At 38.8% G+C, this 14,756-nt stretch overlaps 1 protein-coding gene across 1 annotated transcript in view; it reads right to left on the bottom strand.

The window, feature by feature from the left end:
- TRPC4 (transient receptor potential cation channel subfamily C member 4) overlaps window positions 1-13,615 on the bottom strand; it is a 173,467-nt gene extending 159,852 nt beyond the window's left edge. The window contains exon 1 of the mRNA XM_004577508.2: window positions 13,235-13,615. The gene's annotated coding sequence lies outside the window, so the exon portion shown is untranslated. The remainder of the gene's footprint in view (window positions 1-13,234) is intronic.
- Window positions 13,616-14,756: the final 1,141 nt, after the last annotated feature.

The raw sequence follows: 14,756 nt of genomic DNA, 5'->3' as shown, positions 1-14,756 counted from the left end.
TTCCTGTCTGAAGAGTAGCTGCAAAAATAAACTAAGATGGAAGGAGGCAAATTCCAGATTAAAAAAACAAACAAACAAGCAAACACACACAAAAAACCCACACAGTATTGGGCTCAGATTCTACAAGGCCTATTTGTTCTCCAAATTTTTCCAAGGTTATTTGCCAGAATGCAAGGTTCCCATGTGCTCCCATGAGAAATGAGACACATGGAACTGAGGTTCACACACATCAACTCTTCTTCCAAGACACGTAAGGTTGAAATCATAAGCCTCTTGGGAAAATAAGTAAGACACCTGACAAAAAGCAACTAAAATTAGAAGAGGGTCACCAAAATTTATTATTCTAGAATCTGCAAGAATCAGCACTTTTATGTGGCAGTCAAATAATCATGGTCCATGGTTCCTCAAACATAGGATCTGGATAAAACCACAAGTTCATACAGCTTTGCTAAATCTGAAAATTCTCTGGACATCCCAACTTATAACTGGATTAGATAATTTATCTCATCTGCATTCCAGAGAACAGGGTCTATTCTCTCTAGGGAACAAAATACTAATCTACACTTTTTGAATTAATTTTTAATCTTTAAATAACAAAGAAAGATACTAGAAAACAAATTAAGAACAACAACAACAAAAAAGCCATACTTATGCTACCAGATTCAACCTCAGACTTAAAACTAAATGTGATATCCAGGAATATTCAGAAAAATATGGAAAATGGGGAACTTTCTGCCTGATTTAAAAATCTAAAAGACAAATAAAAGATATTGGACAAAAATTTTCGGTAATTAAAACTTGTAGCAACACAGGGAGCACAGTCCAAAAGAAAGGTTCCTAATTAGGAAGGTAGAACTCTAGAACAAAAACTCAGAGTGAAACAGACACCGATCATGAGTGGAAAACACATTAAGAGAAAAATTAAGGAAGGCTAATAATTAGCATGGATGTAAAGCTCTAGACATGTATTTGGCAACCTTAAGAAAGAAAGAAAAGAAGGTAAAAACTGTAAGTGATGAAGGATTTCTTTCTCATCTTAGCCAACAAGTGTCAGTTAAAAATTCTAAAAATGACAAATTTTGGACATTTTGAATGAGAGCTATTCACCCAGCGATGAGGTGAAGTCTCATTGTGACGTTTTATCTGCATTTACCTGATGGTGAGTGATCCAGAACATTTTTTATGCATTTTTTGGCCATTTATATCATCTTTTGAAAAACTCTTACTCATGTCCATTGCTCATTTCTAAATTGCATTACCTGCTTTGCTATTGAATTTCTTGAACTCCTATTCTTATTCTACTGTGGGTAATAATTTTTTATATAACAAATCCAGTTTGTATTTTTATCCCATTCTATTGGTTGCCTCTTCACTTTGTTGAGTTTTTCCTTTGCTGTACAAAAGGTTCTTAGCTTGATTCAATCCCATGCATCTGCTTTGTTTTCATTGCCTGTGCTGCTGGGGTCTTATCCAAGAAGTGTGGGAAAAGGTGCCGAACCTATTCCCGTTGGGAATATAACATCTACAATGTGGTTCAAGAATGCCACTCCTGGGAAAATATCCAAAGCAAATGAAATCAGCATACAGAAGAGTCACCAGTACCTTCTGTGCAGTAGCTGATCAACATAGATGTCTATTAACTGATGACTTGATGAAGAAGACACGGTGTAAATATGTAATGGAATAGTACTCAGCCATAAGAATGAAATCCTGTCTTATGGTGTAAAACCGATGTCACTGGAGACCAGGGTTAGTGAAATAAGCAAGACCCTAAAAGACAAATACATGTTTTCTCTGAAATATATAGAATAAAAAATAACGCATAGGAGTGGAAAAGATATCTTTAAATCTGATTATTGCTTACCGTTCTTGTTTATATTCCTGCTGAAATGTGGTATTTCTACTTTTCTAAAAACGAACAATTTTTTTAAGGCTAACAAAATGGATCAATTCATACTGTAAAACTTCTTAAATATCAGGCAACAGAAATACAAAGTACTCAACCTAGATAGATTGTTGCATGATCGAATTACTCAAGTGAAGACTAAAATGAAATATTAGAAACACCAAACAGGAAGTATATACCAGCCTCAAAATGCAGACATCAGATTTGTGGTTGAATGTTTAACGGAAAATATGGAAGGCAAAGGTCAACTCGGTGGCATATTTAAAGTATTGAAAGAAAGTTAATTACAACCCATATTACTCTAACCACTAAAGTTATTTCAAATGTGAAGTTTTTTTCCAAAGCATTTCAGTCACTCAAAGAATACAAAAATTGACGATGAAGAAACTCACTAAAACATACACTAATTCTAAATCCCTCCCAGAGCCATGGTGATACTAGAAGCAACTGGGGACAGCTTATGGCATATTTGAAATTATAAAAATAATTTTAAAAAACCTACTGAAATAAAAAATAGAATACTATTTTTTGGAAGATTTATTTATTTGCAAGTTGGAAGTACAAAGAGAGAGCGAGAGCTTCCTTTCCCGGGATGGCTGGAATGGCTGGGCTAGGTCAGGCCAAACCTGGATGGAACTTCATCCAGGTCGCAGAGTTCAAGGGCTTGTCTGTTTCTGCTGCTTGTCCCAGACCATGAGCAGAACGCTGGATCAGAGGTAAAACACTTAGAACATGAACCAGCCCCATATTGGATGCCAGCACCACAGGCAGTGACTTAATCTACTTTGCCACAAGGCCCCAATAATTTTGAGAAAAAAAAATATTGGTATTTATTCTGATGAGGTTTTCTGGTTTTTTTTTTCTTTTCAACTGTTTGTTTGCTGGTATATAATACTATGTTATTTTTTTAAAGACAAATATATCTTCCTGCTAATTTATTTTAAACTTCTTCATGGTTAGAAATAAACACAAAAACATCTCATGATAAATGGAGATAAATTTTGTTTTCTTATTGGTGTCACAATTATATTTTAAACAGCTTCTAGGCAATAGTAAGTGTATCAGGACAATGAAATGAAGGTATTTGTTTATGAGTCAAAAATAAGTCAAATGAAATATTTTCTTTGAATAACAACATAAATAATATATGTTAAGTAATTTGCTATTGCCAACAAAATCTTTGAAAATATTCATGTAACATTTTTTATTTTTTGTTTTTCCTTAGGCCTATAGTGAATACTCATTTTAGCACATAGCACTGAGTTGTCTAGAAGGCCCAGTGCCAACAATATACTGACTTTGCTGTCAAAATGGAACAACATACTGTTCTCAAGATTCATGACACCTTCCTGGAAACCCAAAACAATGTAATAATCTGAAATCTCTTTCCTTCAAATCCTGTTAAGTCTTTTCTCATATAATCTTTTCTCTTTAAGATTTTAGAAAAACACTCTCATCTCTCACCTCAAAGAGACAGAAACCCCTGAGAGGCACTGTCATTAGCAATAGAAGTTGTCCTCACATCTTACCATAAAACCATGATTTTGCCATAATGTCTAAATGTGCATCATACCCACCAGGTGCATTTGAAAGTATCCTGGTGTGACTGAGGTGGTTTAGAATGTGAACTTTATGAAGGAATTCTTGTAGGTCCTAAGCCTTCATTTCCTGATAGAATGAGTCCTTCTGTGTCAGAACCAACTATACAAACTTGCCTCTGAAGGCGGGAGACTGATGCACTATAAGCAGTAGATACTGAGTATTGTATCAGCAACCGACGTTACTATTCAGAAAACTCTTTGATCTGTCACTTTCTTCAATACTTAAGGATCCATTTCATTACGACTGAGATTATTAAATTTGGTGGAACCTGGACACTTCTAAAATCAATTGAATTCGAACAAACCTTATGAGCATATACAGTTCTTCAATATTTGGCAACTGCTTTTGCATTGATGATTTAAGGTTTTGATTTGGATGTTAAGACCAGCAATAGGGTAGCTCACCTTTCAAATAGCAAATAAACATATCTGCAATCCTGGTGATGACCTGACCCAGTACCAGCTGGTTTGAGCATTTGGGGAGTGGACTAGTGAATGGAATATTTCTCTTTTGATAATCTGTCACTCTCACTGCCTTTCAATGAATTAAAAATAAGTTAGTACTCTTAAAAGATTTATTTTCTTTTTATTGGAAAGTCAGATTTACAGAGATAAGGAGATAGAGAGAAAGATCTTCCATCTGCTGGTTCACTCCCCAAGCAGCCACAATGGCCAGAGTTATACCAATTTGAAGCCATGAGCCAGGAGCTTCTTCTGGGTCTCCCACACAGGCTCAGGGTTCCAAGGCTTTGGGCCATCCTTGACTACTTTCCCAGAGAGTTGGAAGGGAAGTGGAGCATCTAGGATATGGACCAGAGCCTGTATGGGATCTCAGTGCATGCAATGCAAAGACTTAGCTATTAGAATAAAGCATTGAGTCCAGTTTAGTTTTACAAAAGAAAATACTTCAGTACATTTACAAATTAGGACCTAAATGTTCATTTAAGTAATCCTTTGCTAAGTACGCTGACTTTTAAAACAGTTTCTATTTGAGTTAAAATTCTTCACCTTTTCATGTGCTGGAAAAGTATTCCTCATTAAGTGCTACTACAATGTATTGGTTTTTTTTTGGTTTTTTTGTTTTTTGTTTTGTTTTTTTTTTCATGTAAGCCTCTTTTAACCATGAAAGGGCCAAATTATTTCCTGGTTTACTTTAATCTAAGAACATGCTACAGTGTTAAATGAAAATGTGCCATTCATCTCTCCAAGTTGCTTGAACTATATAAATCAAAATGTTAAGCCATGAGGGTAAAATGCACCAGATAAGTAAATAAGTCTTTACTCTCTGTCAACATTTTCTTTCTGTACAATACACACACACACACACACACACACACACACACACACACACACACACAGGCATATCCATAGATGTTGTTTCTCACGGTAGAGGATAACAGAGCCTCATGATAAGCCCTCTGAGTATCTTGCATGATGACTTTCAGAAAACAAACAAAATTAACCAATATTGGGTAGCCCTCAGAATGTAGATCACAAATAATTATTCAAAAAAAAGCTAAGGTAGCTGGCCCATTCTCTTTTGTGTTCCCAGGATTTAAAACCAAGATAAAGATGACCTACTTTTCGATTAATACATTTCCAGTTATGGGCAGAGGAGGAAGTGGTAAAGAAGAACAATAAAATATTGAGAATTTCTTGATGGTTGTGAAGTGGATGCTAACGAATCCTGTCCTTTAAGGTCTCCAGGTAGAGGAATTGAGTATTGAGGAAGCTCTATTTATGCTAAACTGATTGCAGAGAAATAGGATGAGGAGAAGAGACAAATTACACAGAGGAAATGAACTCCTATTCACTGGCTAATTCCTCAGATGTTTGCACTGGGAGATCCCTCAACGCACTGAGCCATCCTTATAGCCTCCCAGGGTCTGCATTAGCAGAAAGTCAGAAACAGCCCTGGGAATTGAACCCAACCACTCCATTGTGTGCTGCTAGTATCTTAACTGCCAGGCTAAACAGCCTCTCTGAGAAACGCAATGTCTTTAATAGCATGAATAATGATATTTAAATTTAACATGTATTTACATATGGAAAACTTAAATCCTAATTTTAGGAAAACTAGTAATTTACAGAGTATGCATCTGTAGTTTTCAAACATGAGTTAATACTGTTTGGATTTTTTTGTTTGTTTTGCATCCCAAATATAGACTTACTCAATATATTTTATCTTATTTATTTAATGAATTCTCCATTTTCATAAGAAAAGATCAGAAGAAAATGAAACAATAAAATATTTGTAAACCTAATTTAAAGTACTGGAATATAATATTGTTTGACCCCCTTTTTGAAATATTACAATAGGAAAACATTTCTTTTTTTAAGAGTTATTTATTTTTAGTGGAAAGTCAGATATACAGAGAGGAGAGACAGAGAGGAAGATCTTCGGTCCAATGATTCACGTCCCAAGTGACCACAAAAACTGGAGCTGAGCCAATCCAGGAGCCAGGAGCTTCTTCCAGGTCTCCCACACCGATGCAAGATCTCGAGGCTTTGGGTTTCCCAAACCACAAACAGGGAGCTGGATGGGAGGCAGGGCTGCCAGAATTAAAACTTGCACCTATATGGGATCCTGGCATGTTCAAGATGAGGACTTCAGCTGCTACGCTATTGAACTGAGCCCAGGAAAATATTTCTTATTCCTCTGTCTCTCTGGTCAGCATCAAGCATAGTGCCTGTTTTGTACTAAATAAACCTTCAATAAAGTGTGTGAAAAGATCCATATGAATGTGTGTTGATGTATTTATGAAGCTATTTCAAAAATTTCTTGGCCTGGTAGGCTAAGCCTCCACGGAGACACTGGCGTCTCATATGGACTCCAGTTCACGCCCTGGTTGCTCCGCTTCTGATCCAGACCACTGCTTGTACCTTGGGAAAGCAGTGGAGGATGGCCCAAATTTTAGGCCATTGCACTCACCTAGAAGACCCAGAAGAAGCTCCGGGCTTCTGGTTTGGGATCAGCTCAGCTCCAGCTGTTGCAGCCATTTGAGGAATGAACTAGTAGATAGAAGTTTATTCTCTCTCTCTCCTCCCTCTACCTCTGCTTTACTAATAAAAATAAGTGAATGCATATTAAAAAGAAAAAAAAACCTTCTTGGAAAAATAGAGTTAAAAGTTAAACTCGTTTTGAAGCAAAAAAAATTGTAAATCTTTGCATATGAAGGTGTCTCCAAAAAGTATATGAAAAATAAATTTATGAGTAAAGTGTGTGTAAAGTGTGCATACATTGTGCTGGACTGTAGATGAAATTGAAAGCTCCCAAACTACACTGTCCTACCAGAGTTCAGTCATCTAAAAGGTCACCTTCAGTGTGATAGACATGGTCTATAGCTTCATTCTATCTTTATGGGTATGATGCGCTTGTATCCAAAGATGTTTATGCTGTCACAAAAGGTGAAGTTGACACATATAAAGCAACACGCATTCTTCATAATGTGCTCCTGCCCCTCTGTTGAACTTAGGCATTTATACTAGGCTTCTACAACTCCCTGAAAGATCAGCGTATTAAAATAACGGGAGTAAGTATGATTTTGACAGTGGATCATTCAATCATCTACCCATTCACTTACTCGGCTCATCCATTCAGAAAGCATATTCTGAGCACCAATTATAATAATTCAGAGAACATGAAAATTGCAGAAAAGTGTGCTATAAACTGCATGGAAAGGCACCAAGTTGTATAGTTGCATTATTTTTGTTATCTTTCAGTGATGAAATACAGCATCTAGGCAATTTTCATAAAGACTGATTTGTAAAATTCTACCCTAAGACAAGAAGAATGAAATGACTTTTAAAAATCTCTCCCACAATGGGGCACTACATAATGTTGACTTTTTGAAATGAACTCTTAATTTAATTTACCAAATGCCATCACATCAAAGATGTCTCCAGCTCTATTTAGTTAAGTGGATATTCATGAGAAATACTTGTATCTGTCCTTTTTCAACTTGAACCATTCCTTTCATAGTTTAATACTCAAAAAAGAAAAAAAAAACTCCTTCCTTAAAAAAACAGACACATTGCAATTCAAGCTCTATAGCCTTTAAATTTTAGTTACATACATCCTGTGAAGATAAGTGTGTTGAAGAACTGGCTGACTCAGTTATTTCTACTGAATAGTGTCAGATGCATGATTTCTGTAACACAGAAAGTAACAGCTCTACCAATATGCTACATAAGTGCAGCACTGTTAGAACTGGCTTGTTAGAAAAAAGATTTGATGAAAAATAAGACAAGTGAGATGTAACTATGAAATTATGTTTAGTCATGGACCCTAATATTTATGACAATCTAATCATGTTAAACACTTAGAAATTTTTGAGCATCCTGTGTGTTTCTTAAAGGTATTTACTATCTAGATCCAGAGACAGGCCTCTACCCAACTGTGAGGCAGAATAAATTCAGGGCTTTGCTTGCATTTATACATGGGACATCTGTAGAAAACTTCCAAAGACAGTAGCATTGGCTTCAACCAGACACTGACTCGGCTCTAGTGCTTAGAGAACATTTTGACAGGAAGCAAGAAGCTATTTTAGACAGAGAGAGCTTTGCCAGAAAATTTAACAAAAATGCAGTGCAGACCGGTGTGTCATCTATCCATTTATTCAATTATTCATTTATTGATATTCAATGTGTATCTACTGGATTAATACTACTTTTGTGCTATTTTTGTAATGGTGTTATGTATATTCAAACTTTAACTTTAACTTCAATATAAATAATTTTGAACATAATTATATCAGTTCAAGCGCATGTCTGTGTTTAAAATACCATGATAAGTTTGCGAAAATTTACCCACAACTAAGATATGTCTTCTGACATGTATGAATGAGAGTCCCTCTCAATAAATACCAAACAGTATTGCTATTATTAGCAATTAAATATTCAGCTAAAAGTTAAACACTTGGCTAGGAATTGTTTGTAACCTTGATAAGATAGAATTTAAAGCTAATGTTAAGATGGCTACTTTTTAAGGAAAAAAAGACATTTTTATCAATAGTCCACAGATTAGAAATTATTATTTCTTCAAGAACAGCTTGTGACCTTGAATAATTTTATCGTTGAAAACATGTACCCTTTCTGTATGCAGTGCATTTCTACTTAACAAGAGGGCATACATTAAGAATCTATTTAAGGTGAATAGTTTATTTCCACTGTACTGCAAAGTTTTAAATTCCACATTCTATATTCATGAGATGAATAGTTGTTTCAATTCCAAAGGGTCAATATATGTAAAACAAAATCTTTAGAATACACTGAATTTATGAATATCCTTACAAATTAGATTTACTTTAGAAACCAAAGTAATTAAATAAAGGATTGTAGTCTTCGAAATCAGATGGACATGTGCTCAAATTCTGGCTTGATCCCAAAGCAGGCTTGCTATTTTGGGGAATATTAGTCTTTTTCAGGTTGCTATTTTATGATATTTCTGTCTCAAGGTAGAAGTAAAGATAAAAGTTTTTTCATCTCTTATGTTTCTAGCATAATGCCTGCTGTAGATATTGGTCCCCTTACTTTTTAAAAGAATATATATAAATATTTATATTTATATTTATGTTTATATTTACATTTATATTGGAAAGGCAGATTTACAGAGAAAAGAAGAGACAGAGAGAAAGATCTTTCATTCACTGGTTCACTCCCCAAGTGGCCTCAATGGCCAGGGCTAAGCTTATCTGAAGCTAGGAGCCACAAGCTTCCTCCGGGTATCTCATGCAGGTGCAGGGTCCCAAAGTTTTGGGTTTTCCCAGCGCACAAGCAGGGAGCTGTAAGGGAAGTGGAACAGCTGGGATACAAACCAGTGCCCATAGGGAATCCTGGTGCATGCAAAGCACAGATTTAGCCACTAGGCTACTGTACCGGTCTGGCCCCCTTACTTTTTTTCCTTTTATTTTTCACAATGGTTCTTGCGTTCTGTCTTGAATATATATCATTTTTATGGAGTTTGTCCAAAGAAACTACTTATAAAAACTTTTTCAACATAACTAGAAATCTAATTGCAAAATTCAGGGAGCACATAATGTATATCTGATTCATTTCACTGCACTTAATCTCAAAACAAAATAATATTGTGCTCGATTGTACTACAAGGCATTTAAAAAAGGTTTGAGTTAACTTTCTAATCTCATGTTCAAAATTGCGTCCATGTGTCATCTGTTGTTTCTCAAGAATTCATTCTTCTGTGATATTGTACTTTTAAGAATGTCAGACAAAGCATTAATTTCTATCAATGGGACAGCAGCGACAGTTTAGCAACACTAGTAGACTGAGTACTGACAAGTTTATCTTACATCATTTAAATTAAATTGAACACTCCGAAATTGATCTGGATTTTTTAAGAGTTGCTTAGACTGGCAGTTACCATGTAAACTCATAGCACATTGTTTTCTAAAATAATGTATTTTCAATGCATATATTTTTAATTTTTAGTCTTTCAAATGAGTCATTTTTCTACCTGGTGATATTTTTTTCCACCACAGTTATTTTTGGTAGTATTAATGATCTGAGATGAAAGCTACATTTGTTCAACTTCTCTTCAAATAGACATAGTTGTGATATTATGCTTCTGATCAAACTACTCTCAAATTTTAAAATATTAACGTCTTAATATATCTGAGAGGATTTCAAATTAAAAAAAAACATATGAAGAAAACAGTTGTACAGTACAGCAACTCTTTAACAAAGCAGTAAGGATTCATTAAAGTTGTTTTGAATTGAATCTGTTTTAATGTTTCTTTGGGGGCAGGGTGCAAATAAATTAGTTGAGCACTGAAGATTTTATTTTGAATTGTCTATTCTTAAAGAGAAGCAAATATTCATGACGGGCTTTCTACAGGTGTTGAAGTCAATAACACTTGCTTCAATTAAGCACAGAAAGTACAGTTTGGAAAGTCAAGATGTGCATTGCAATCTGGCCTTATAAAATGGCTATACTGATTTTGAAGTAAAGAAATGTAATGATTATTATATTTCTCCTCACACAACTTGATTTCGAATATATAAAAATTGAATTTTCATTTAAAAATTGAGTCTACAGTATTACATTCCTCGCTCCTGGTTTGTATTTCTCATTTATCTATCCTTGAAAGTAGGGTTTTTGTTTTGTTTTGTTCTGTTCAGTGCATACAAGACAAATTATTATTCTTCAACAGAAATTGAATCATATTCATATTACAGTACGTTGATAACACTGGGCTGAAATGACCAGACACTACTTCTAGTTGGCTATCATAATTTTTTTTTAGTAATGCTGTACATTATCTCTATCTTTCAGTTATGGCTCAAGAACAATAGCTTTTAAGAGTTAATTTTTTCCAAATAGTGATGGAATCGGTATCAGTCATTTCATGTGAAAATTGATAAACAAAAACATTCAATCATTAGATTGCTCATTTAACTTTCAGATTCCTTTTAGGCTCAAATGACGTAATTGTTTATAAAACACAAATTGTTACTGCTTTACGGATTCATTTAGCTTCAGTTTCATGACTGACTATGTTTGACCAGTTAACCTTTTAGTCCTTTACATGACTGTACCTCTCCATGGAGAGTAAGTGAAAAAGATTAAAATGTATAAATGAACAAGACATTCAAATTTCCCTAAAGGAAAAAGAGTAACAGTGTGGCTTCTGTTCTTTACTATTTGTGTAAATCTCAAGTTGGTTACATTGTCTCCAAAGTTATTGGTCTTGTTTCCATTTTAATAACTCAAATGACAATAAAATTCATTTAGAATTTTAGTTCTGTTATAGTCTCCTCAAGCTATTTTTATACTGACTTTTTGGAAATAAGCATGATAGAAATGGAACAATATAAAAATTACAAAATAGCGAAGCTCTCATCCATGAACAAGATCAGTAAGCAAGTAGATTGAGATTTCTCTCATGAATTTAAGAAAAAGACTTTTAGAAACATTGTCAACATTAGACAGGCTTTATAAAGAGATACGCTCCTTGTATCTGTCTAGTTAAACACTTCATGATTTCATGAATGTTCCTTCAACTTGATATTGAAAAGAAGAGCTTATCTAAATCTACAATGGCAAACTTTTGTCTGTATTTGTCCGTATATTGTTCACTTAGGACTCTTATTCAACTCTTACATACCTGTTAGTGTATGCACTTCTTCACTTAGCCATTGCGTAGAACTTTCTGTGTTACAGAGTGTTGGAATCGCAATATCAGCTCTGTGAAGGCAGCCCTTTCTGCTGCTGTGTTTAATATAGATACGTAACGTCAGTGGTTTCTTCCCATCTGAACGTACCTTTGCTAATCAAATATATTGCATAAACTACTTGGAGAAAATCAGTGTAGCTTCTACTGCTTTGCATTAGCAACTGTGTTAATCCGTATGCCGAGTCTGAAGGACTTTTGTAACAATGCTGTTCTGAATTATGATTTTAATTCTTCTGAGTATCTAATGTAATTATCCCTGTTTCCAACTTTTTCCCTTTTAAATACTTTTTAAAGGGTGGTGTGGCCAGCCTACTGTCCAGCTGAGTAGAAGATACTCCAAGTCTTATTTCAAGCAGCAAACATAACCCAGTAATGAATAGCTCAAGGTTTTAACATAGCTACCCACTTTTACTGTCTAAAGAAAAAAAAATTAGCAACCTTTTTTCGGAAGGACTTTGTAATACACTCTGGGCCGTGATTACTGTGTAGGCAAGCTGGGGTTTATTTGAGCCCTGAGATGGTTTTGCTTTATGTTTCTTGTTTTTTTGTTTTATTTTTGTTTTGTTTTGTTTTGTTTTGTCTCTAATGAAACCAAAGCTTGTGTCTACCTCCTCCCACTACGCTGGCTTGGTGCTTAATCCTGAAACAACTTGCTGCGTTTTATAGGTGTGAGATTCAGCTGCGAAGGGCCTCACAAAACGCCATGTGACACACCACAGTTGGTATTCCGGGGTGAGTGCGGGCGCAAGAGCTCCTTGCTGCCGCTTTTCAGCTCCCCCCAGCCTTGGGTGCTCCCCACTGTTTTCTCTCTCCAGTCACAAAAGACAGCTGAGTTCCCGGGGCTGGAACAACAAGTTGTGCAAAGGAGATCTCGGCGATGTAACCAAGTGACAAGAAGGGTCATTGGCTCAACTGCAGCCTGGATTGTCAGAGGAACTCGGAATCACTAGACTGGCTCCAGCAACGCGGATCAAACTGTTTCCACTTCATGACAGGCAATGAAAATGACGCAGAGTCTAATTCATCGATAGGATATCGAACACCCCCTTCCGTTCCTCCCGCTGAGACGCCTGAGAGCCAAGGGCTCACTTAGACGCACCCACAGGCCACCACAGTCTCCATTTTCCCCAAATGCATAAGAAGCTAAAAACAACCACATTTCCAGCCCCTCGGGCCCACGGCGTGGCTGCAACTGCTTTGTTTACCATATAAGTCACACCAAGGGCTCACTCCCCGCGCTCCGCCGGCTTCTGAAGCCGGACGGGGCCACTCAAAAGCTTCCCGCGTCTCCACTCTGCTCCGCCCGGGTCAACCACGGACAGCTACTTCACCCATCTTTTTCCTGAGCCTTTGAAGAGAAAACAAACTGCCCAGCCTTCTGAACTCCTCACCACCTCACCCCAATCCCTGGGATGTCCCCTCCAGAGAGGGAGGCGGCTTCTCAGACAGCCTAAGAAACTTAGCCGAAATCCCAGAAAAGGAGGCTAGGGGTAGCTCCTGTCCCAAGGAACTGGAAGGAGACATACTTCCTTTACCTGCGAAGTTGCAGCCTGATGGCTGAAGTGACGGAATCCGAAGAACCGCGGCTCGAATGCCGCGCTGGGCGAGAGCACGCCCGGCCAATGGCGCGATGGGATTCCCTTAGCCGCTGCCGAGTTTTGGAGCATTCCAAGGAAAACGCACGAAGCTGGAGCCCACGCAGCTGGCACCGAACTGGGCGGAGTGAGGATGCTCAGCGAGTGGAGCCATAGGAGGCGGGGGAGGGGCGGGCCGGGAAGGGGAGGTGAGCGCTTGGAAAGGAGAACCTCGCCCACCCCTGCCCCCACTGGGCCCTCAGGATAAAGTTGGAGTTCCCACGGCTGAGCCCGGAAGAAGGCAGCCCGCCCTTGGGACCTAGCGGTTGCACGCCTCGGAGTCCGCACAGATCGCGCTTGCAAGAGATAACCCGGAAAGATGCGCGACCCACGCACGGCTCTGCGCTGCGGATGAGCAGACTCGCGCGCTGGCCAGGGCTGGCGCTCACCCCGCCACGCAGACACACACCCCAGTCCCCCGAATCGACTGCGCCCGAGGAGCTCAGCCAGTGGGCAGTGGAGCTTGTCCCCAGCCAGCAATCATCCTGCCACCCCGCGGTCCTGGCCTCCCTCCAGGCGAACCTTCAGCTTGGTCTAGCTCTGGGGGCTTGTGGAACTTAGGTGCACGCAGAGAGCCACCCTGCAACAGCCCTGAGGCCACCTTAGTAAACAAGCACCCTGGCGGTACCTCGCCTGGCTGCAGGAAAGTAACCCCCTGCAACTCTCCAGACTGGCTGCATCCCGCTGCTCCCGGTTCCGGGCACCCCCTCGCCCATCCTCAAGGTGTCAGACTTCCCCTATCAGAACCCAAAGACGCAGCTCGCCGCTGGTGTCAGCACAGGAGACCGTCGCAGCGAACAGATGACGGCCCCAGCCTTCCGCCCACCCCTGCCAGCTCGCTCTTTCCAACAGGCAGAGGAAGTCGGCAAGTTTCCAAATACGGAGCACCCCGGGCGCTGGCAGCCTGCAAGCGCGAGGTTGGGTGACGGTAGAGTCGGTGTGCACGGTTGTTGTGTGCGTGGTGAGGTGGAAATTTCAGGACAAGCCACATCCTTCCACCTTTCCCTTTAAGGTGATCACAATAAAGAGAGGTAAAAGCAAATTTTGGGGGGGGGTGTGAGGAATAGAGGGTTGTGGGGCAAAGAAACTTACTTGCTGTCCCTGAGGCGTGGCCATTCACATGAGTTTAGTTCGTCTGGACCCACCACCCAAAGACTGGAGAAGTCCGTTTGTAAAGCAGCTAGTGACGTCCCGGAAGAATCCTAGACAGCGACGACCTCCTCGACACCCATTCCACTTGCATTCCTTTATTTTCAGAAAGCATCCCCGGGATGAGCTGCGGGTGGCCCACGGCATCCCAGCAGGTGCCTGCTCCAGTTTGGCGCTTCTGCAACAGCTGAGCAGCTGCCCGCTCTCCGGGTACCGCTCCTCGCGGCTGCGCGTCCTGAGAAGCCGCTGCGCCGGCCGCGAGGCAGACCGTGGA

This window comes from Ochotona princeps, chromosome 12, assembly GCF_030435755.1.
Source record: "Ochotona princeps isolate mOchPri1 chromosome 12, mOchPri1.hap1, whole genome shotgun sequence".
Lineage (NCBI taxonomy): Eukaryota > Metazoa > Chordata > Mammalia > Lagomorpha > Ochotonidae > Ochotona > Ochotona princeps.
The sequence above is the reverse complement of the archived record's forward strand: the minus strand, read 5'-3'. Positions and strand labels throughout refer to the sequence as shown.